Raw genomic sequence first — 22421 nt, 5'->3', positions numbered from 1 at the left:
CTAATCCTTTAGGAGAACTCAGTCTAAGGAGTTCAAAGGAAGAAGGAGGATTCAGGGCAAAGTCATGGGAAATTGCTCTCCTCTCCCAAGCTAGAGACTTTTCCGAACTGACAGGGGGCAGAAGATGGAGAGAGAAGTTGGAGCTGGGTCTCTCTCTTCACCCCAGTCAACCAGGAAATGTCCAGATCCTAGAGAATGACTGTGTGGGGACTCCAGGCACATGGGCCTTTAGGTGGCCTCAAAAAAAGGATCTCTTGTCTTGTGTGTGGCACGGTCCCAGCAGGGAGTCCCTGGATCCAAAGGACCCTGGGAACAGGGGGCAGTGAACCTTTCAGGGGAAACCTGTGGGGACAGATGGCTGGTGACCAATGGGACCCTCCACTCCTACCTCAGAGATACCATGGCACCGATTGCATAAAATCCTGAAACTCTGACATAATCCTGGGGAAGAATGCACCAGGGATAACCAAGCTAAATTTCCTGCCATCCTGTTGGAAAGGAGGCAAGGAATCAGTTACAGAGTTATAGTATATGTATAACTGAATCTCTTACTGTACGCCTGAAACTAACACAACATTCTAAATCAACTCTACTCCAATAAAACTAAAAAGTAAATAAATAAATAAAATAAAGAAAGGGATATTTCGTGCACATTCGAGTTTGGCAACTGAGATACCTATAGTTCCTAATCTTGGGCTGAACTGACAGCAGCAGCTATGATATAACCCACTGTCCTCTGCACCTGGACATTGTATTTTTTTCCAGGGGCCTGGGTTTTAAGTAAGTGAGATAAGGGAATGCCTTCGTCCTCTAGGGCATGCTCAAGTTTTCCTCTCTCACTGCAGGCGTTCCCCCTGGGATGTGGATCAAGGGCAAGGAACTTACAGGGCCTTCCGGCTAGGGCCTTGACCTCTCTTTGGATGAGGCTTGTTTTTCTCTTGTGGGGTCTGCATGCAAAGATGCTCCAGCAGCTGCTGCCAGCCTGGGAAGCTGGGAAGCCTGAGGTGGATCAGTTTTACTTTGACCTTAAGAGAGAGCCCTCTGTTTTCCTCTCTTTCTCTCTGGAAAGGACTGAGCTTAAGATGCAGGTCTTGGGAGGCAGCTCCATTTTGTTTTAAAACTGGGCCTTAGGCTCATAGCTGTACTCAGTCCTGTCCAGCTCACAAGGAGACCAGTTGGAGCTTGGGGAAAAGTCTTATTAAATAAGGTGATTTGAGGAAGGCTGATAGAATGGTGCATTCCTGGTAAGTGGGAAGACCACCATTCCCCACCGCCTAATAAGCCTGCTTGGCTGCTGCAAAGTCTGTGGGAAACCAGTCCCACGATGGAGGCTCTCCTTCCCTCAGAGCTATCAGCATCAGTCCCATCAACCTGCCTCCCTATTTATGGCAGTCCCCACAGAAGTCCAAGACTCCCAGGGTATCCCCACCCAGAAACCCTGCTTCCACAAGGCAGCTCTGTATACTCCCAATCTGATCAACCTCCCACCTGTCTCTGCCCCCAGTCCTCCTACTGGGCCTTCTGGAACTCAGTGTCACCAGAAAAATTGCCTGGGTTTTCAAACTGTGCTTTGACTGATCTTGCTTAATGGAAACCTGGCTGTGTTTTCACAGTGTTCTTTTCGTGTCTTTCTCAAGGTACAAAAGGCCGGGTAGTATGGTCTTTGCTCCTCGTGGCACTCCAGGGGGTTTCTCCCTCTTCCTTCCTCAAAACCCCCAGTTTCTGTGAAGCATGTGCCATCAGACTCTACCACAGGCTATCTCTCCTTCTTAAAGTCACCTTCACATCTTCTTCACTAGGATTTTAGCAGCTTGTTCCCTGTCTTCCTCTCCAGCACTGCTCCCATCAGCATTCTGGGTGACTTCAACGTCTACATAGATGATTCATCTCACCCCTGGCCTCTCAATTTCTTTCCATGGCCCTACCTGAAACCTCATCACCAGTAACTGGACCATCTCCTAAAATCTAGACTTCAGCATCCTACTCTCTGGTTTTCATGGCCACCTATCTTTCCAGATATTTTACCTGATTACCCCAGTGTCAATGATTCTTCAATTCCATAGAAACCTCCGATCTGTTGACTTTTATGCTATCAATCTTCCTCCTCATAGTCTCATTTACTTCCTTATCCAAGATACATTTCAAGGTCCAGACTCTTGCAAACACAATTCTTTGGTTTTCACTCGCTCCCTAGTACTTTCCAGGCAAAACACAACCCTGGATAAACTCATCTCTCTGCCTACTCTACTTCCAAGCAGCAGATATGGCTGAAGAAAAGTCCCACTGCCACGCTGAATGTTCTTGCTTTACATGTATGACCAGAAATCTCAAGAGGTCTCTTAGTGCTCACTACCCAGACGTCCTGCCAGTTTTCTTAATTCATTTGTTTGATCTCCAAGAGGACTTTTGCACACCTCACTGCCTCCATAAAGTACGACATCCCTCCCTCCCCCTTTCTTATCCTCAGCTGGCAACCTCATCTCTATTTCCGTGATGAAAAAGCACAGTAGTTCATCTTCCCATCGTCAAATCAACCAGTCTACCTGCATCTGACCCCATATACTCTGCTTTGCTTCTGGTGCAGTAGAGGAATTATCTCTTTCTCCTATCTAGGCCAGCTTCACTCATGTTCTGGAGCCCATCCCCTCTGGCCTACTGTGATTGTCACTTCTCTCTCCACTGTCATTAAAATGTTACCCTCTCTACTGGATTATTCTTATCAGCAAATAAACATACCAGAATATCTCCCAAATGAAAAAAAGCCTTCCATAGTCTTCAAATCCCCTCTTGCTGTTACCCCCTCTCCACCTTTTTTTTTTTAATTTTTAAAATTTTATTTATTTATTTATTTTATTTTTGGCTGCGTTTGGTCTTCATTGCTGTGCGTGGACTTTCTCTAGTTGGGATGCGTGGGCTTCTCATTGTGGTGGCTTCTATTGTTGCAGATCATGGGCTCTAGGTGCGTGGGCTTCAGTAGTTGTGGCACACAGGCTTAGTTGCTCTGCAGCATGTGGGATCTTCCTGGACCAGGGCTTGAACCCGTGTCTCCTGCATTGGCAGGTGGATTCTTAACCACTGCCCCACCAGGGAAGCCCCCATCCTCCTTTTTGACACAATGTCTCAAAGCTGTTTATACTGTATACTTTCTCACCTCCCTTTTTCACCCCAGTCCACTTTAATCCAACTTTTACCCTCATAACTTGACTCAAAAGACTCTTTTCAACATCACTTCCATTCTGCCAAAACCTAAGTTTAATTTTTCAGTCCACATTTGACTAGCTCCTTGGCATCTTTGGACATAGTTAATCACTCTTTCCTTCTTGAAGCAGTTTTGTACTACCCTCTCCTGGCTTTCCTCCTTCCTTGCTGGAAGCTTCTTTTTAGTCTCCTTTGCTGGTTCACCATCTTTCAGACCTCTGGATGTTGGAGATCTTGGGATTCAGTTCTTGGCCTATTTATTTACTTCCAGGGTGATTTTACTAGTCTCATGGTGTTAAATACCATCTTTGTGTTGATGACTCACAAATTTATATTTCCAGTATGACCTCACTCCTGAACAACAGACTCATATATACAATTATCTACTCAACAACTAAGGACGTCTCAAGCTTAACATGTCTAAAACTGTTCCCCCAGCCCATTCCTTCCCTAGTCATCCCCATCTCAGGAAATGACTGTGCTAGTCATTATTCACTATTCTACTATTCACTGGCTCAGGCAAGTTAACCATCCCTGATTCCTCTCTTTTCCTCATACTACACAATCCAAACTATTGGCAAGTGCTGCTGACCCTAAAATATTCATCCCTAACCTGACCACTTCCCACCGCTTCCACCAATCCCATCTTGGTCCAAGGCAACACGATTCTTGCTTAGACAATTGCAATAGCCTCTCTACATGTCTCTCTTCTTGCATTCTTGCTCCTCTGTGGTCCATGTATTAACTAAGAATTATCTTTTAAAATGTAAATTCTACTTTAAAATATACCACATTCCTCTGCTCAAAATTCTCCAGTGCCTTCCCATCACACTTGAAATAAAATCCAAACTCCTTACCTCATTTCACTGACCTTACCTAATCCGACCCCCAAGTCTCTCTGATCTTTTCTAATTAATTAATTTTGGGACTGCTTCAGGTCTTAGTTGGAGCACGAGGGATCTTTCGTTGCAGTGCACAGGCTCTGTAGTTGTGGCTCGTGGGCTCCAGAGTGCATGGGCTCTGTAGTTGTGGCACACGGGCTCTCTAGTTGTGGCACGTGGGCTTAGTTGCCCTGCAGCATGTGGGATCTTAGTTCCCCAACCAGGGATCGAACTGGCGTCCCCTGCATTGCAAAACAGATTCTAAACTACTGGACCACCAGGGAAGCCCCAAGCTTCTCTGATCTGATCTCCTTTCCCTCTCCGCCCTCTGACCCACTGGCCTCATTGTTCTCTTCAAACCCAGGCCTTCCTTCTGTGGGGTCTTTGCACGGGTTGTGTTTTCTATCTGGAATACACTTGCCCCATATTGTCTCACGTCTGTTGCCCTCACTTCATTCAGGTCTTAAGAATTAACTTATCAGTGGAACCTTCTCTGACCTTCCTATCTAAGATAGTCACCCATCTCCATGGCTCACCGTCCTCTGATCCTGCATTATTTTTCTCATAGCACTTACATTGTATAAACGTTATCTTGTATGTTTATGGCTTATTGCCTGTTTCCTCTACTAGAATGTAAGCTCATGAGAGCAAAGACTTTTTCTGTCTTCTCTTTTTTTTTTTTAAACATCTTTATTGGAGTATAATTGCTTTACAATGGTGTGTTAGTTTCTGCTTTATAACAAAGTGAATCAGTTATACATATACATATGTTCCCATATCTCCTCCCTCTTGTGTCTCCCTCCCTCCCACCCTCCCTATCCCACCCCTCTAGGTGATCACAAAGCACCGAGCTGATCTCCCTGTGCTATGCGGCTGCTTCCCACTAGCTATCTATTTTACGTTTAGTAGTGTATATATGTCCATGCCACTCTCTCACTTTGTCACAGCTTACCCTTCCCCCTCCCCGTATCCTCAAGTGCATTCTCTAGTAGGTTCTGTCTTCTCTTAATCATTGTATCTCCAGTGCTAAAACAGTGACTGTATATGGTAGGTACTCAGTAGACATATTCTGAATGAATTCTTAAAGAGCATGACTGTTCCTGGCATGCTGCTCTGCAGACTTTCTTTAAGAGCTCGTGATGGAGGTGAGTTGCCCTGGATCTTAGCCATATACTATCTAAGAAACACAGCCAGGGCTAGTGAAGGGTCTTGCAGCCGGCCTGACTGAAATACCCGAGGGTGCTTCTCCTGAAGAAAAGATGACTTAGGAAGACCAGACTAGCTGTCTTGAAATGTTAAGAAGTACCACGTGAAAGAGGGATTAGCTTCATTTATTACTGCTCTAAAGCTCTACTCTCCAAATTTTAAAAGTTTTTCATGTGTATCAGTAAACTATTTCCAGCATCTTTCCAAAAAATGCACACTTATTTATAAATTATATGCATATTAGTCATGGATGATGATAAATTAACCCGTTTTCTCTCTGGGAAGAACCAATGTCCGCTTTTGCGGGTAGACAACCCATTGGATCTCTGGGAGTGCTTATTGGACCTGAGAGACAATTGGCCCTTATTTCAGTTCCCCATGATTGACCCCTGCAATCTGGGCCCCAAGTCCTGTCTTGGAAGCCCTGCCTCCTCTCTTCCGCATGTGGCCTTACACTACACCTTCATCACCTAGGCTCACCTGAGCGCATGTCTTCTCAGGATCTGAAAGCACTTCCCTGAAGCACTGTTACATAAGGAAGAACTTTCTAATGCTAAGAGCCGTCCAGCAGCGAAATATGCTGGCCTCTCAGGAAGTGTGTATTGTCTTATCACTGGGCTTGCTTCGACTCAGGTGGCATGGCTCCCTGGAAATTTGACATTTACTGGACATTTGGACTTGACCAATGACCGATGCCATTTGCATCAGAATTGGCTGTGTGTGTGCGGAGCGGTGGGTATGGTTGAGGAAGGTTGTTAAAAATGAAGGTCCCTGGGCCTTCCCTAGACCCCCTGCAGCAGCATATCTTGGGGAAGGAGCCAGGAATCAGCAAACTTAAGTTGAGGTCCAGCTGGATGAAACATACTAAGAGGCCCCTCTTCACTCTGAGAGACTGGGTTTCAACTTCTAATGCTATTTATTAACTGGGACTCGCTGGAGGCCCTTGGGCATATTAGTAAACCTTTTGGACCTCTGTTTTGTCATCTTTAAAACAGAAGTTAAGCTACAGTCTCTTCTGGCTCTGGAGTCCCAGGCTGTTCTTTTCTTAATTTTAAAAATTTTATTAAAATTTTAAAATTTAAAACATTGAGATGTAATTGACATATAACATTGTATTAGTATACAACATAATGATTTGTTATATGTGTCTGTTGTGAGATGATCCTTATCTGCAGTTTCGCTTTCCACAGAAAGATACCTGGTCTCAGTTACCCTTCGTCAACCATGGTCCGAAAGTATTAAATAGAAAATTCCAGAAATAAACAGTTCATAACTTTTAAATTGTGCACTGTTCTGAGTAGTGTGATGAAATCTTGTGCCATCCTGGGCCGTGGGTTATCCCTTTGGCCAGCATATCCTGCCTGTTCGTCACTTAGTAGCTGTCTTGGTCATCAGATCAGATTGACTGTCGCAGTATTTCAATGCTTGTGTTAAAGTAACCCTGATTTCATTTAATAATGGCCCCAAAGGGCAAGAGTAATGATGCTGGCAATTTGGAAATGCCAAAGAGAAGGCGTAAAGTGCTTCATTTAAGAGAAAAGGTGAAAGTTCTCAACTTAATCAGGAAAGAAAAAAAAATCGGCCACTGAGGTTGCTAAGATCTATGGTAAGAATGGATCTTCTATCTGTGAAATTGTGAAGAAGGAAAAAGAAATTCATGCTGGTTTTTTTGTTGCACCTCACACTGCAAATGTTATAGCCATAGTGCGCAAGTGCTTAGTTAAGATGGAAAAGGCATTAAATTTGTACAAGATATTTTAAGAGAGAGAGAGGGACCACATTCACATAATTTTTATTACAGTATATTGTTATAATTGTTCTATTTTATTATTAGTTATTATTGTTAATCTCTTACTGTGCCTAATTTGCAAAGTAAACTTTATCACAGGTATGTATGTACAGGAAAAAAACATAAGTACATATTGGGTTCGGTACTATCCGTGGTTTCAGGCATCCACTGGGGTTTTGGAGCGTGTCTTCCATGGATAAAAGGGGCCTGCGTAAGTTTAGTTAACATCCAACACCACACATAGTTACAATTTTTTTTCTCTTGTGATGAGAACTTTCAAGATCTAGCTCTTAGCAACTTTCAAATATCCAGTACTGTGAGCCATATTCACCATGCTGTACATTACATCCCCAGGACCAGGCCTCTATTTTCTACCTTGTCTCTCTTTATTTGAAGCTTTTCTTGTAGCTGGGTACAAGTGAGCACGCTAAAAAAATGTTCGTTGCAGTGAAATGAAAAGTAGCAAGTGCTCAATGATTTTTTGTTGATTGATAGCTTGGTTTAGGGTTAGTCAAAGGAGACCATTCAAAACAGGAGGAAAGCCACATCTTAAAAGCCAGGAACTTCCCAAACCTTGGCTCACTTCAGACCTTAACATGAAAGCCGTTATTTAAGTTGTGCTTCTGAAGTGGGTTGGCGGGAGGGGCAGTGACTTACCATCACAGGACTGCTACAGGCCAGTAAATGCTCTGCCAGCCACGCTTGCTGTGCAAGAGGCTTTCCCTGTGTGGCTTTATCAAAGGCCATGGGCTGGCAGCTGGACACACAGAGCTGCTCCTGTGTGGGCACAGAGACCCCTTGTCACGCTGCCCATCAGAGGAGCCACAGAGCTGGTTTCCAGCTCCTCTGTAGGGAGGAGGATGCAGTTTGAGAAGGAGGCCTCTGGGGTTTGTCCAGATCCCAGAAGCAGCAGGCAAGACGAGCGGTATTCATGGTCACATCTAGGGATGCAGAAGCCTCAGGCTGGTGACAGTGGCTGCAGTCTCCATCTACTTTGTTTTTAAGAGAACACTTAGAAAAGAGAAGAGCTGCATTTTAAAGTCAGGGACATTGCCTGTTCCTGGGAATCTGATAGAGGCGCCTGTCTGCAGGGACCTATGTGGATCCTGTCAGCTAAAAGCAGCTGTTCAGCGGGCCAGGTCGCCTGGGCGGGACCTGGGCTCTCTCATCAGCGTCTTCCCTCCGTTTCTGGAGAGCCTGCCTTCAAGACATCTGGGTGAGCTCTTTCTGCTGAGGGCCATCCCCACGATTATGGCCTTGGTGAGGACCCCAACGTGGTGACTCAGTGACTCTCATCCCTTAACCTCAGGCTCTGGTCTCCTGCAAGCCGTGCCCGGGCTCAGGCGTGAGTCTTCAAGAGCCCCCTTCACTTCATCCCCTGCCTTGTTCTTCCCTGAGTCTTGCCTATAGAGATAAACCTCCAAGATTCACCAGAGAGCTGAGGATGGGATGACATCCCGTGTCTTTTTCCAAGCACGTTCCCCCAGGGAAGAGAATTTGCATTAACTAGGCACCCACTATGTGTGAGGCACGCATTATGTGGTTTACCCTAATGTTTTTCAAGGTAGGGTGTGAGATCCTCTAGGATGACCCACTGGGGAGCAGGAAGAACATACTAAGACTTCTGTTTATATTTATTTTCTAATCCAAGGAATAAGAAAGAAATTAAGTATACTTGTATTTAATGGAAGCTAGCACCTGCATGCCTGGCACGGGAGGTATCTTAAGGGTGGAATGGGGGTTACAGTCACGCAGAGGCTGAAGTGGCATCCCCAGGCCTTCATTTGCTCATTTTTAGCATATTGAAACAAACTGCAATGAACATGAATGGATTTATGGATTTTAAAATAATCCTAACAAAGTGGACAAATGGCTTAAAAATGAGGCCACAGGTTGAAAATAATACTAAAATTTAAACACAAGCAAAGAACCAAAAAACAGTAGGGAAACACTTCTACTTCCAGAATGAACTATATCATGTTACAACACAAAAACAATGGTAATCCAACCATATCTGACAAGAAGTCGGTAACAAAGGAAAAAATTGGTAAAGAAGACTATTTGAACTATGAATTTACATCCACAATCTTTAAGGGGACCTTCCCTCTAAGTTTATGGCATGTTTTGAGGTAATAGCTAAGGGTGATATAAAGCCATCACATTTAGCAATGTATTTAAAACTAAGCACAGAAAACATGAAGGCAGGTCTCTACAGTTTTTCAGAAATGTTTCAAGTCAAGAAAAATCAGTCCTATTGGTAAGGAAATTTTATTAAACATAATAATACAGTTTAAAGTCTCTTGAGGTTTCTTATGCAATAGCAAAAGACAAAAAGTCATACACTATTGGAGAAACACATCCTGACTTCCTGGCTGAAACACACAGAAAACAATACGGCAAAAAACTAAGATGCATTCATCTTTCACAGAAAGAATATTGAAAATTGTTGAATGATGTTTAGAAAACACTGCTTAAGATTTGAAGCAAGAAGTATTAGAACAAAGTACTAGATTTCTCAGCGAGAGATAGCACTGGAACATTTGGATGGAAGCAGGGCTGTGTCTAACATGTTTCACCTTATGGTAATTCCCAAATTCTATTTCAATGAAGACATTACATAAAAATTTCGCTTCTTTTTAGAACATAAAAAGCCACAAGAGCTTGTTGTGCACACACTAGTAATGAGAAAAAGCTGGATAAAGATTTTAGAAAGTCATTAATTGTTTTTGCATCCATTAAAGAACTGAGGTCTTAAATAAACCAAGTTAACTAAATTCCAAGGTGGTGAGAAGCTATTCTGAGGAGAGACAGGACAGATGAACTCTTTCACCTTTGTCCGAGTATGGAGGAAAGAAGTCGCCACAAGAGCCGACAGGTAAGAAGAAAACAGCTGAAATTTTAATGAATTCTTAAGAGCCAGCTCTGGCTCTAGCATGACAATTTAGAATCCCTGGAAAGCCCCAGACCCAAGGGGAGCCCACACTTCCTTGCCAGTTGTTTTGCCCTAGCTTCTACCAAGTTCTCCTGGAGAAGACTGGAGGTGGGACAGGAGACCTGAAAGAGCCCTCCTCTCTGCGTTGCAGAGGCATAGGACCCCACTTGTTCCCCAGATTCTTCTTTCATATGATGCAAAAGCCACATGCTTCTGGCGTGAGGAGAGGAAGGAAACTCTGCAGTGCCCCAGTTGTAGGCAAAATCTGTTAGTGCTGGACTAGAGGTAGAAGTCAAACCATCTGTTGCCAGGCGAGGAAAAGGAAATCTGCTTGGGGGTTTAGCACATATGTAGAAGCAAAATATTAGTCAAAAATAGCATGAAGGATGAGCAGTAGGAATGACGGTATACTGTTGCAACGTTCTACTACTAGAAGTGGTATAATAATATTTGATGGTAAACTGTATATTGTAAACTGTAGTACAATCACTAAAAAGCAAAATAAAGAGGTATAATTATTAAGCCAGTAGTAGAGCTAAACTAGAATTATATTAAAAGTTCTCATTAATACAAAAGAAGGCAGGAAAAGAGGGAAAAAAACGAAGATGGGACAAATGATCAAATGGTAGATTAAGATCCAATCATATTTATAGTTATATTAAATATCTAAATACTCCAAATAAAAGGCAGAGGTTGTCAGATTGGGAAAAAAGAAGCAGGCCTGATTATATTTTCCATAAAAAAACTATTTTAAATGCAAAGACATAGATAGGTTAAAAGTAAAAAGATGGAAAGAGATATATCATGTAAGCAGTGATTTTTAAAAAGGTAGAATGGCTATATGAATATTAGACAAAGTAGACTTCAGAACAAGGATTATTACCAGTTAAAAAGCGGGATAATACATAGCGATAAAGGGGTCAATTCATTAAGAAAACATAACAACTCTAAACATATATGCACCTAATGAAAGAACTTCAAAATACATAAAGCAAATGCTGATGGAATGGAAAGAAGGAAGAGACAAATCCACAATTATAGTTGGAAACATCAAAAAACTTCACCCCCAGCTCACCCAACATTGCGGGTTCAGTTCCTGAAATTCCTTCAAGCTATTTCCTCTCTTTCTAAAAATCACTTACAGGGAAGATGCAGATACCTTGGCCTGGTTTCCTCATTTCTGTCCTGAGTCAGTAGGCATGGTCAAGTCTTACTTAGATTTTAAGGCCAAAGACTGTTATGGATGTCCGTAATGGAGAAGAGACAGATCAGAGCTTAGAGGAAATACAGACCAATGTCTATTCGGACCTCTTCATTTTACTGATGGGGACAGTGAGGGCCAGAATCCTGAAATAACAGAGCTGAGATCACACCACTGGTTGGCTGTAGAGCCAGGACTAGAACGAGGATACCTGCCCTCAGTCCAGTGCTGTTTCTGGCAGAGGGGGATCAGAGTGGAGGGAAGAAGAATGAAAAGGAGAGGAGGGGAGGAGAGAAGAGCAAGTGTGTAGGGACTTAGTGGTTTGCAGACTTGAATTACGCTCTTTGTTATGTTCCCAAACTTCAGGCCCTACAGCGCTGTTGGGGGAAGGAAGTTGGGAATGGTATACACATTGGAAACAGGGACACATTTTAAGACTGTTGAAGGGGCTTTTAGAGCCACTTTGAGGAGCGTCAGCGTTCTGGGGAACATTGCATGGGAAAAGTCAGTGATGGCTCAAGAAGCAGCAAACCAAGGGAAAAGGTTTCCTTTTGGAAATCGAGTGAAGAAGTCTTGCCTTTATAATTTTCCTTATGTCCCCAGTAACAAATAGAGTTTCTGGAACATAGGGGATCAATCCTTCCACAGCCAGCACCCCGACATCCATCTCTACCTGGTTTATTTCAGCATAGGAACGATGTCTCTGAAGGAACTCTTGTTGGGGCGGAGACACTGCTCAGAGCGGAGTTCCTCTAGTCCAAGTGGGGCACAGCTACACCCAAGGTCCTGCCGGCTGGGTCTCGATGCTCCTCCCCACTACACATACACAGGAAAATGGGTAGATATGTACTAAAGATGTGGCTCATTGTGGAGTCTCTAAAAGGTCAGGAGCCAGTTTGAGGACCACCAGCTGGGAAGAGAGCTCTGAACCAAGGCTTATGAATAACAATGTTAGCTTTAGCCGATGCTTTACGATAAGTGCCCAGCGCTTTCCCATACCTGGTCCCTTTCAACCCAGTTACTCTTTGTCGTAATTATGCTTTTCATTTTACAGCTGAGGAAACAGTTTCAAACGCTTATGTCAGTTTCCATGGGCTGGTAAGTGGCAAAGCTTGGAGTGGGACCCAGTTGACCAGATCCCTACTCACCTTTGGAGGGTGAGAGAGACATGTCAAGGGAGTATTCGGTCTCACATTGGCCTGGGCTCCCTTAGCGTGCCTGTGTGAAGAATGGGGAGAAGGCCAGGGTGGGTGGTGAGACCAGTTCTGCCTGGAGAGTCAGGGTTTCACAGATGGGGAAACATTTTAGATGGCACTAAAACAGCTTCCTAAATTTGGCTGCCCATCAGAAACAACCAGAGAAGTTAAAAAAAAAGGCTGATTCCTGAACTCCTCCCCAGACCCATCAATTCAGTATCTCAGTGGGGAAAACTGAGAATATACCTGTATTTGTCCCAACAGCTTCCTTGTGGCCAGATGGAGACCCTTGAAGGGCTGGGAGTTGCGGCCAGTCCCAGGGGCCTCCCATCTCATGCAGCTGTGGGCAGCCCCCTGCACCCCTCCTCCCTGGGGAGGGGGGAGGGGCTGCTGAATGGAAGACCAGGGTCCTGCCTGCTACTCTGGTACCTACCTGGGTCCAGAGACCAGGGTCCCATGGACAGGGCAGGAGCCTCCCAGTTACATGATCTGTGCTGCACAGGCTAGTTTACCACCATCTACCTGCGGACTGTGCTTACAGAAATGATTTCTTTGTCAAAACACACGACAGTGAGCCTGCTTTGGCCCCAGGCTTCTGTTCCCTGTTTTCTCATGGCTCAAGAGAGCAACAAGCACTTTGTGCAAACAGAAAAGCCGGCTTTGTTGTCTGAGGACAGGGAGGTGAGAGAGACAAGAAGAAGGCCTTTCACAGACCATAAAAGAGACACACAGCACAAAGCAGACTTGGGGCGGGAGGGCGGGAGGGCTTGAGAATGGCAGAAGGAAAAGCATTTGCACGCATTCACTGGCTCGTCCAAGTTTCACAGGTATCAGTAGTAAAAGTGATCTGGGCAGGTATGTGTCAAAGGCTGTCTGGAAGAACCCTTTCTACTAGGAGGACGATTCTGGGATGATTTTATGCAACGATGATGTTTCTGTAAAACCAAGCGAGTCGATCAGGTTGTCGAGGGCCTTTTGACATTTAAGAAACCTTGGTACTAATATATGACAATGAGCAGCGGGCTTTCTATGTGTCACCTGCTCCTCCCTGCGACCTGTGAGGAGACAAGGTGGCCATTGTCATCCTTAGTCACAGAGGCGAAACCAACTCAGAGACTGAGCTCCTTTTCCTCAGCTCACACAGCAGAGCCAAGTTCAGGTCCTGACGTGTGTGTTCATTTTACTTTACCCTGGTGATGTCGGAAACCATTCAGTGATATAAGTATTTCCCTATGTTACTGGCGTCATGAATCTGAATTAAAAAAAAATTTTATCGAAGTATAGTTGATTCACAATGTTGTGTTAATTTCTGCGGTACAGACGAATCCGAATTTTTACACGTTTTGTTTTCTTCAGGTAGAGTACAGAAGTCGATTCAACTGATAAGTTAGCACAGCCTAGTAAGATGTGTACATGACTTTGAGAAGCATTCCTCACTAACAAAATTAAATTTTCTCAACAGTACAGAAATGAATAAACAAGCAGAAGTTTCCCCCTGAGCTGGGTCTTTTCTCTTTCCACCTCCAGATAAATGCTCTTTCTAGAACAGTGATTCTCAAATTGTAGTGAGCATCAGAATCACCTGCAGGGGGGCTTCCCTGGTGGCGCAGTGGTTGAGAGTCTGCCTGCCAATGCAGGGGACACGGGTTCAAGCCCTGATCTGGGAAGATCCCACATGCCGCGGAGCAACTGGGCCCGTGAGCCACAGCTACTGAGCCTGCGCGTCTGGAGCCTGTGCTTCGCAGCAAGAGAGGCCGCGATAGTGAGAGGCCCGCGCACCGCGATGAAGAGTAGCCCCCGCTTGCCGCAACTAGAGAAAGCCCTCACACAGAAACAAAGACCCAGCACAGCTAAAAAGAAATAAATAAATTTATTAAAAAAAAAAAAAAAAAAAGAATCACCTGCACGGCTTGTAAACCCGATTGCTGGGCCTCACCCCTAGAGAGTCTGATTCAGCTGGTCTGGGGTTGGGCCTGAGAATTTGCATTTCTTGTAAATTCCCTAGTGATGCAGAGGCTGCTGTTATGTGGAACCCATTTTAAAAACCACTGTTTTATAGTGTTTTTTTCTATGTGTACGCAAGTGTATATCTCTAGAGCTCTGCATATATACACACACAGATTATTAAAAATGGACCCCTGCTTTACTTATAACTTAACATTTTGTTTGTTTTCATTTAACAAGACATCATTCCAACTCTGTAGATTAGAATCTGCATCATTCTTTCTTTAAAAAAATTATCTTATTGAAGTTGACTTAAAGTGTTGGGCTAATTTCTGCCATACAGCAAAGTGATTCAGTTATACATATATATACATTCTTTTTCATATTCTTTTCCTTTATGGTTTATCACAGGATACTGAAAATAGTTTCCTGTGCTACACAGTAGGACCTATTGTTTATGCATTCTATATATAATAGTTTGCATCTGCTAATCTCAAACTCCCAATCCAACCCAGCATCATTATTTTTAATGGCTACATAGGAATCCATTGTATGTCTGTACCATTATTTATTTAACCAGTCTCTATTACTGGATGTTTAGATTGTTTCTATGTTTTTCCTACTATGAACAATACTACTGCTCTTTTCATATATCTTTATACATTAGTGCTAACATTTCTGAAGGATAAATTTACAGAAGTAGAATTCAGATGGGTGACAGTGATTATGTCTTAAATTACATACAACGGTCAAGTTATGCCCTACCCTCATAAGGTTTATTCCACATTATATTCCTAACAGTAGAGTTTGAAAAATCCCTCAACACTGAATGTTAAGAATCATTTTTATCTTTGCTTATCAGATAGGTGAAAAATGCTCTATTGTTATTTTGATTTGCATGTCTTTTATTAGTGAAGTTGGGCATATGTTATTGACCACTTATATTTCCTCTCTTGTGGTGAGCGTGCTTATATCCTTTGCCTGCTTTCAGGGAAAAGAAATTCAGAATGGCAGAAAAATGCATGGCAGTTTCCTCCCTGTATTGGGTGTGGGTTGGGCTCCTGATACCCTGTTGAAGCAATTTGTAGGTGCCACAGAAGAGGAACAGGAAACAAGCCATAGAAATGATCAAAAATTATTAAAGGAATGAGTTTAGAAAAGCAAAATAAATAAAGATTGTTTAGGCCAGAGAATAGAAAAGGGAAGGGGCAGTAGGAAGGACTCACCACTTCCGAATAGTAGGTGTTTCAAGAAGGGTGGCTGATATGTACTCCTTCCAGGTTCCTTCCAGGAACCAACTTCGGTTCCCACAGAGGGCTTTATTCAGTGTGAGGAAGGTCTTTCTGATTATACGTGCTGGTTCTAGTCTACGTTTCTACTCTTAGAGACATTTCAACTCAACTGGAGATAATTTTGGTGCAGTGCCTCCTACACTTCAAAGCATGGTGCATAATCTTCCAAATAGCTCTGTGTTCCTTTTTTTTAACTGAGAGAAATTTAAGATACAGTGGTCAGGTCAATCTGACTTCATTTAATTAAAAATTTGGGGCTCTTTCTTACTGACCTTCTGCCGCAGTGTTTGGAACTGTCCCTCCCTCCTTCCCAGCAGCATGTGCCTTCAGCACTTACGGCAGCTCATTTACAAGTTATATCCTCTGCCTGGATGCTGACTGGGGTACCAGGGTTAATATGGCAGCAACCCAGCTCAGCAGCTGAGAGGTCCCTTCTTTCCACAGGACCTGAGCAAGTGTTTTGCGTTCAGGGAGTTTTCAGTGATGGGTACAATCCAGATGGCAGCCCTCACCTGTGCTCTCTCTCTGCCTCTGCCCCTCTGCGACGATCTTGACTCTAATCTCATTCCTGGGCTCTTTTCCCTGTTCTCCAGAAGGTACCCTCTTGTACCAAAAGCGTTAGTGAGCAATGCAGTAAGAGGAAGGTACAGTCAAGGACCCGGGACCCCCTGACTTCCTTCTCCTATGAATAGAATTAGTCCAAACTAGAAAACTGAGGCATCACCAACTCCTCCCAAACCCTCCCCTCCCCCATTCCACTAGTGACTGGATCTTATCAAATTTCTCTAAAATGTGATCTATTTTTGCATCCTTATTATCCCTGGTTTAGTCTAAATCCTTTCTCTCTTTCCTGAATGAATGCTTTGACCTGCTGGCTTCCTCCAGTCACATTACCCTCCAGACCTCTTAATCATATAACCATTCATTCATTCACTCATCTGCCATTCTGTGAGAATTGACTTTTCTTTGTGCCAAACACATCCAATAAATGTCGTAAGTCTGAGTTATCAATTACAAAGAAGACATCCAAGCAATCAGCCCTCTTGGTTCAAAGGAGCTGGGGGGTGTTTCTGGGGTGGAGTTCCAGAGGCAGATGAACTTGAGGTGAGCCTTGAAGTGTGCATAGGTAGAAAATACCACGAGTTGTCCATCCAGCATTCATTCCCCATTCTTTCTTGCTGCAGTGGTTCACATTCTCATATGCTCAGGGAAGCTGCTTTTGACTCCAGCCACAGATGGGGAATCTTGATCGGTTCAAACAAATCACTGTGGTTCCCCTTTCAGTGATTAGCTTAGGCCAATAGGACCTTAGGGGAAGGCTTCTGGGAGGCTGAGGGGAATGCTTCTGGTAAAGGTTTTCTTCCCTCATGAAAACAAATATATGGGAAGAAAAGCTCCTCTTCTTCACAGATGTTACGATATACACATGTGATTCCTGAGATCACAGCCACCTACTTGCAACTGTGAAGAGAGATATTGCCAACATGTTGAGGCTGGCAGAAAGGTGGAAAGCATTTGGGTTCTTTAAGGTCACAAGCCTGCGAATTAAGCAACTCTGGAAACTACCCACCCGCAAACTCCCATAACAAACTTACTATTTAAGTCTCTTTTAGTTGGGTCTTCAGTTGCTTGCAGCCCAAAGTATCGTGCAGGTGAGATGCAGCCCAATGGGATGACTATTTCCTGGCTTGCTGTCCTGGGGTCACAGTGACACTGTTCATTTTTCTGACTTTCCCAAGGTCAGGCTCGCATGCTACAGGGTGTATTATTGAATACCAACTCTGCAGCCTGGCCTGATGGAGAAGTGGGGGATCAGGGGCTAGAACATGGGTCAGAGAGCCTGTCTCTTTTTTTTTTTTTTTTTTTTTTGTACTTAAGCATTGTTATTTATTCAGCAAATAGTCTTAAGCACTTACTACGTGCCTGGCACTATTCTAGGTGCTGTGGTGACCAAAGAAAAAGGTACAATTTCTAGGTTCAAAGAGGTGCATCCACTACAGAGGTGACCATGTAGACCGATGTAATACAGGAACATTGTGATATGCTTTCCAAAAGCATAAAGAAATGGCCAGTGAGTGAACTGTGTACAAATTAGAAATTATAAGGCTTTAGTTTCTTTCCTTTTGTGTGTGTGTTTCTCTGTTCTTTTTTTAATTGAAGTATAGGTGATTTACAATGTTGTGTTAATTTCTGCTGTACAGCAAAGTGATTCAGTTATATATATATATATATATATATATATATATATATATGCATTCTTTTTTTAAAAAAAATATTTATTTATTTATTTATGTATTTGGCTGCGCTGGGTCTTAGTTGCAGCACGCAGGATCTTTTAGTTGTGGCCTGTGGGATCTAGTTCCCTGACCGTGGATTGAACCCAGGTTCCCTGCATTGGGAGCATGGGCGGAGTCTCAACCACTGGACCACAGGGAAGTCCCTATACATTCTTTTTTCTTTTTCTTTTATTGATTTATTTAAAATTTTTATACCACCATCGTGTAAAATGACTTTCAAGGCATCTACTAAGTAAAAAAAAAAACTTGAAAAAAATACACAGAAAAGAATTTAAACACAAATGCAAAAAGGTATAAAGTGAAACATAAGCCTCCCTCCCATCTCTCTCCTCTTTCCCTTCCCCAGAGGCAACTACTGTTATCAATTTCTTTTACATAATTCCAGAGATATTCTGTACATATACATGCATGTGTAGCTGTCCCTTTTGTTATACAAACGGCAGCACAGTGCTCACACTGGTAGGCACTTTGCTTTCTTCACATATTTTGAAAACCATTTACCATCAATATATGTAGATTTTTAAAATACCTGTATAGTATACCATTGTATTTATCTCTATTCATTTGGGAATATACTCTATCTATAAATTGTATTCTGTTTTTTCCTCCACCTACCATTATAGCTTAAGTATTTCTCACAATAGTGAAAATGCTTTTTATCCATTTGTGATGTCTGCAAACTGTTCCAGTGGTCAAATTGGATGAGAATAACACTTTCATTCACATTTGATGAGCACATAAATTAATGTAGCATTTCTGTAAAGCAGCTTGGCAATATGTATCAAAAGCCTTAAAAATATCCATATCATTTGTTTGACCCATTAATTCCATTTATTAAGAGTCTGTTCTAATTTCTAATGTAATAATCAGATATGAGAACAAACACTTTACATAAGGGTGTTCACTGTAGTACTATTTGTAATAGTGAAAACCTGAAAGCCGAATATTCAACAAGAGGAAATTAATTAAGTAAATTATGGTACATTCATATAATGAAATAGTGTATAACTATTAAGATAATATCCAAAGATCATTTTCAAAAATGTGGTAAAATGTTCATTATATAATAAATGAAAAAATAAGAATTAAAATTATATGTATGATCCCGATTTTGTTTGTAAAAGAGTAGAAAAATTTATACCTATTGCCTATATAGGGGGAAAAAAAGAGAAACCCACTGAAATGTAATTTAGATAATGAGATTGAAATTGGTTTTGATTTTCTTTATGATTTTCCAGATTTTCTTAATTTTTTCTCCAAGGAATGTGTATTACTTTTATAATCAGAAGAATAGAAGAAACATTTTAAACAATCTTTTGGCTCATATTTTATTGCAACAATTGCAAATAAGACAATAACTAAGACAATGTTGCCTTATTCAAATATGAGTAAGATTTTTCAATTGTGATCAAAAACTTCCCTTCTTTTGAATCCCCAAAGGAAAATAGGAAGATGAGGGGAGATTTGGGTTTGCATTTGCAATTCTCAGCTGAAGCTGCAGCAGCAAAGGTTTTACCAGCACGAAAGGGTTCAGGTCATGGGGAAAGAGCTTGAGAAAATAATTGAAAAATAAGATAATCGGGTAGGTACAGGCACTTGCTGTTTGGGGTTGGGTTACAAAGCTGCCTGCCAAAAGGAGAAGCCAGTGTCTTTGCAACTGGGTTTCAACCCTACAAAACTGTCTCCTCCTCCCTGTGATTTTTAATCCCACTGGTGGTCACAGGGAAGCAAGTATGTTTGTCTTAAAGTATCACCCTGTGTAACTGAAGTAATTATAATAGCTACCATTTAATGAGGGCCTATGAGATACCATTTACTTTTGGAACATTTTTTCTAATTTTCTTTTTTTTTAAAACATCTTTACTGGAGTATAATTGCTTTACAACATTGTGTTAGTTTCTGCTTTATAACAAAGTGAATCAGCTATACATATACATATGTCCCCATATCCCCTCCCTCTTGTCTCCCTCCCACACTCCCTATCCCACCCCTCTAGGTGGTCACAAAGCACCGAGCTGATCTCCCTGTGCGATGCGGCTGTTTCCCACTAAATATCTATTTTACATTTGGTAGTGTATATAAGTCCATGCAACTCTCTCACTTCGTTCCAGCTTACCCTACCCTCTCCCCATGTTCTCAAGTCCATTCTCTATGTCTGCATCTTTACTCCTGTCCTGCCCCTAGGTTCATCAGAACCTTTTTTTTTTTTAGATTCCATATATATGTGTTAGCATATGGTATTTGTTTTTCTCTTTCTGACTTACTTCACTCTGTATGACAGACTCTAAGTCCATCCACCTCACTACAAATAGTTCAATTTCACTTCCTTTTATGGCTGAGTAATATTCCATTGTATATATGTGCCACATCTTCTTTATCCATTCATCTGTTGACAGACACTTAGGTTGCTTCCATGTCCTGGCTATTGTAAACAGAGCTGCAATAAGCATTGGGGTGCATGTGACTTTCTGAATTATGGTTTCCTCTGGGTATATGCCCAGTAGTGGGATTGCTGGGTCATATGGTAGTTCTATTTTTAGTTTTTTAAGGAATCTCCATACTGTTCTCCATAGTGGCTGTATGCATTTGGGTTCTTTAAGGTCACAAGCCTGCGAATTAAGCAACTCTGGAAACTACCCACCCGCAAACTCCCATAACAGACTTATTATTTAAGTCTCTTTTAGTTGGGTCTTCAGTTGCTTGCAGCCCAAAGTATCATGCAGGTGAGATGCAGCCCAATGGGATGACTATTTCCTGGCTTGCTGTCCTGGGGTCACAGTGGCACTGTTCATTTTTCTGACTTTCCCAAGGTCAGGCTCGCATGCTACAGGGTGTATTATTGAATACCAACTCTGCAGCCTGGCCTGATGGAGAAGTGGGGGATCAGGGGCTAGAACATGGGTCAGAGAGCCTGTCTCTCTTTTTTTTTTTTTTATACTTAAGCATTGTTATTTATTCAGCAAATATTCTTAAGCACTTACTACGTGCCTGGCACTATTCTAGGTGCTGTGGTGACCAAAGAAAAAGGCACAATTTCTAGGTTCAAAGAGGTGCATCCACTACAGAGGTGACCATGTAGACTGATGTAATACAGGAACATTGTGATATGCTTTCCAAAAGCATAAAGAAATGGCCAGTGAGTGAACTGTGTACAAATTAGAAATTATAAGGCTTTAGTTTCTTTCCTTTTGTGTGTGTGTTTCTCTGTTCTTTTTTAAATTGAAGTATAGGTGATTTACAATGTTGTGTTAATTTCTGCTGTACAGCAAAGTGATTCAGTTATGTGTGTATATATATATATATATATATGCATTCTTTTTTTAAAAAAATATATATTTATGTATTTGGCTGCGCTGGGTCTTAGTTGCGGCACACGGGATCTTTTAGTTGTGGTCTGTGGGATCTAGTTCCCTGATCATGGATTGAACCCAGGTCCCCTGCATTGGGAGCATAGGCAGAGTCCTAACCACTGGACCACAGGGAAGTCCCTGTACATCCTTTTTTAAAAAATATTCTTTTCCGTTATGGTTTATCATAGGATATTGAATATAGTTCCCTGTGCTATACAGTAGGGCCTTACTGTCTATCCATCCTATATATAATAGCTTACATCTGCTAACCCCAACCTCCCACTCCGTCCCTCCCCCAACCCCCTCCCCCTTGGCAACCCCCAGTCTGTTAGAGAGCCTCTCTTACAGTCTCATCTTACGCCAGAGAGTGCCCAGCACCTCCAGAAACCATGAGCATCCCAGGCTGGAAAGGCACCTTGGCCACCATCTGGGTCAGAGGGCAAGCAAGTGATTTAAATGAATGAACAGGCCTGTGTTAGCTTAGTAAACATGTAGGAATATCCTTTATTTCATGCAGAAAGATGTTCTCTTTAAGTTTTTCTTGATGCAGATGGACCTCTTGGTTTACCTTTCATTGTTCTCATGGGAATGGAAAAAGAAGAACTGTTCTATTGAAAAATAAACTCAGCCTCCAGGTTGGGGAGACATAGGCTATATTGGGAAATGTGGTGGACTGCAAAGAGTGCCCATCTAAAGGGGATGGCTGTGGGTGGCACCAAGTGATTGCTGCCATGTGGAAATCCCAGAGCAGTATGATAGGTCTTCTGATTTCTCAAGAGAAGCCCGAAATCTGATCTAAAAATTTTTGGAAGGTGGATATATCCTTCTGTGTGGTGAGCATGTGCATTCTAGGCACAAACATCTGGAAGCAGAACCTAGGGACAGAGGCATTTGGGGTTAGGAGTGCAGAGTGTGTGGGTGAAGATTCAGAGAGAGGGAGACAGGAGCTTGGGCTTTTGAGGGACAGAGGCTGAATTCTTGTCTAGGTGACAAACATGAAAATGAGGTTAAAAAGCACACTATAGAAAATACAGAAATGACTAAAGAAGAAAATGAAAACCACTCACAAGCCTGCTATATAAAGAAACATTAATTTTTAATCTTTTCCCTTATAGTCTTTTTTTTTTCTCTTATA

Source organism: Balaenoptera acutorostrata, chromosome 12 (genome assembly GCF_949987535.1).
Source record: "Balaenoptera acutorostrata chromosome 12, mBalAcu1.1, whole genome shotgun sequence".
NCBI lineage: Eukaryota > Metazoa > Chordata > Mammalia > Artiodactyla > Balaenopteridae > Balaenoptera > Balaenoptera acutorostrata.
This window is presented reverse-complemented; position numbering follows the sequence as displayed.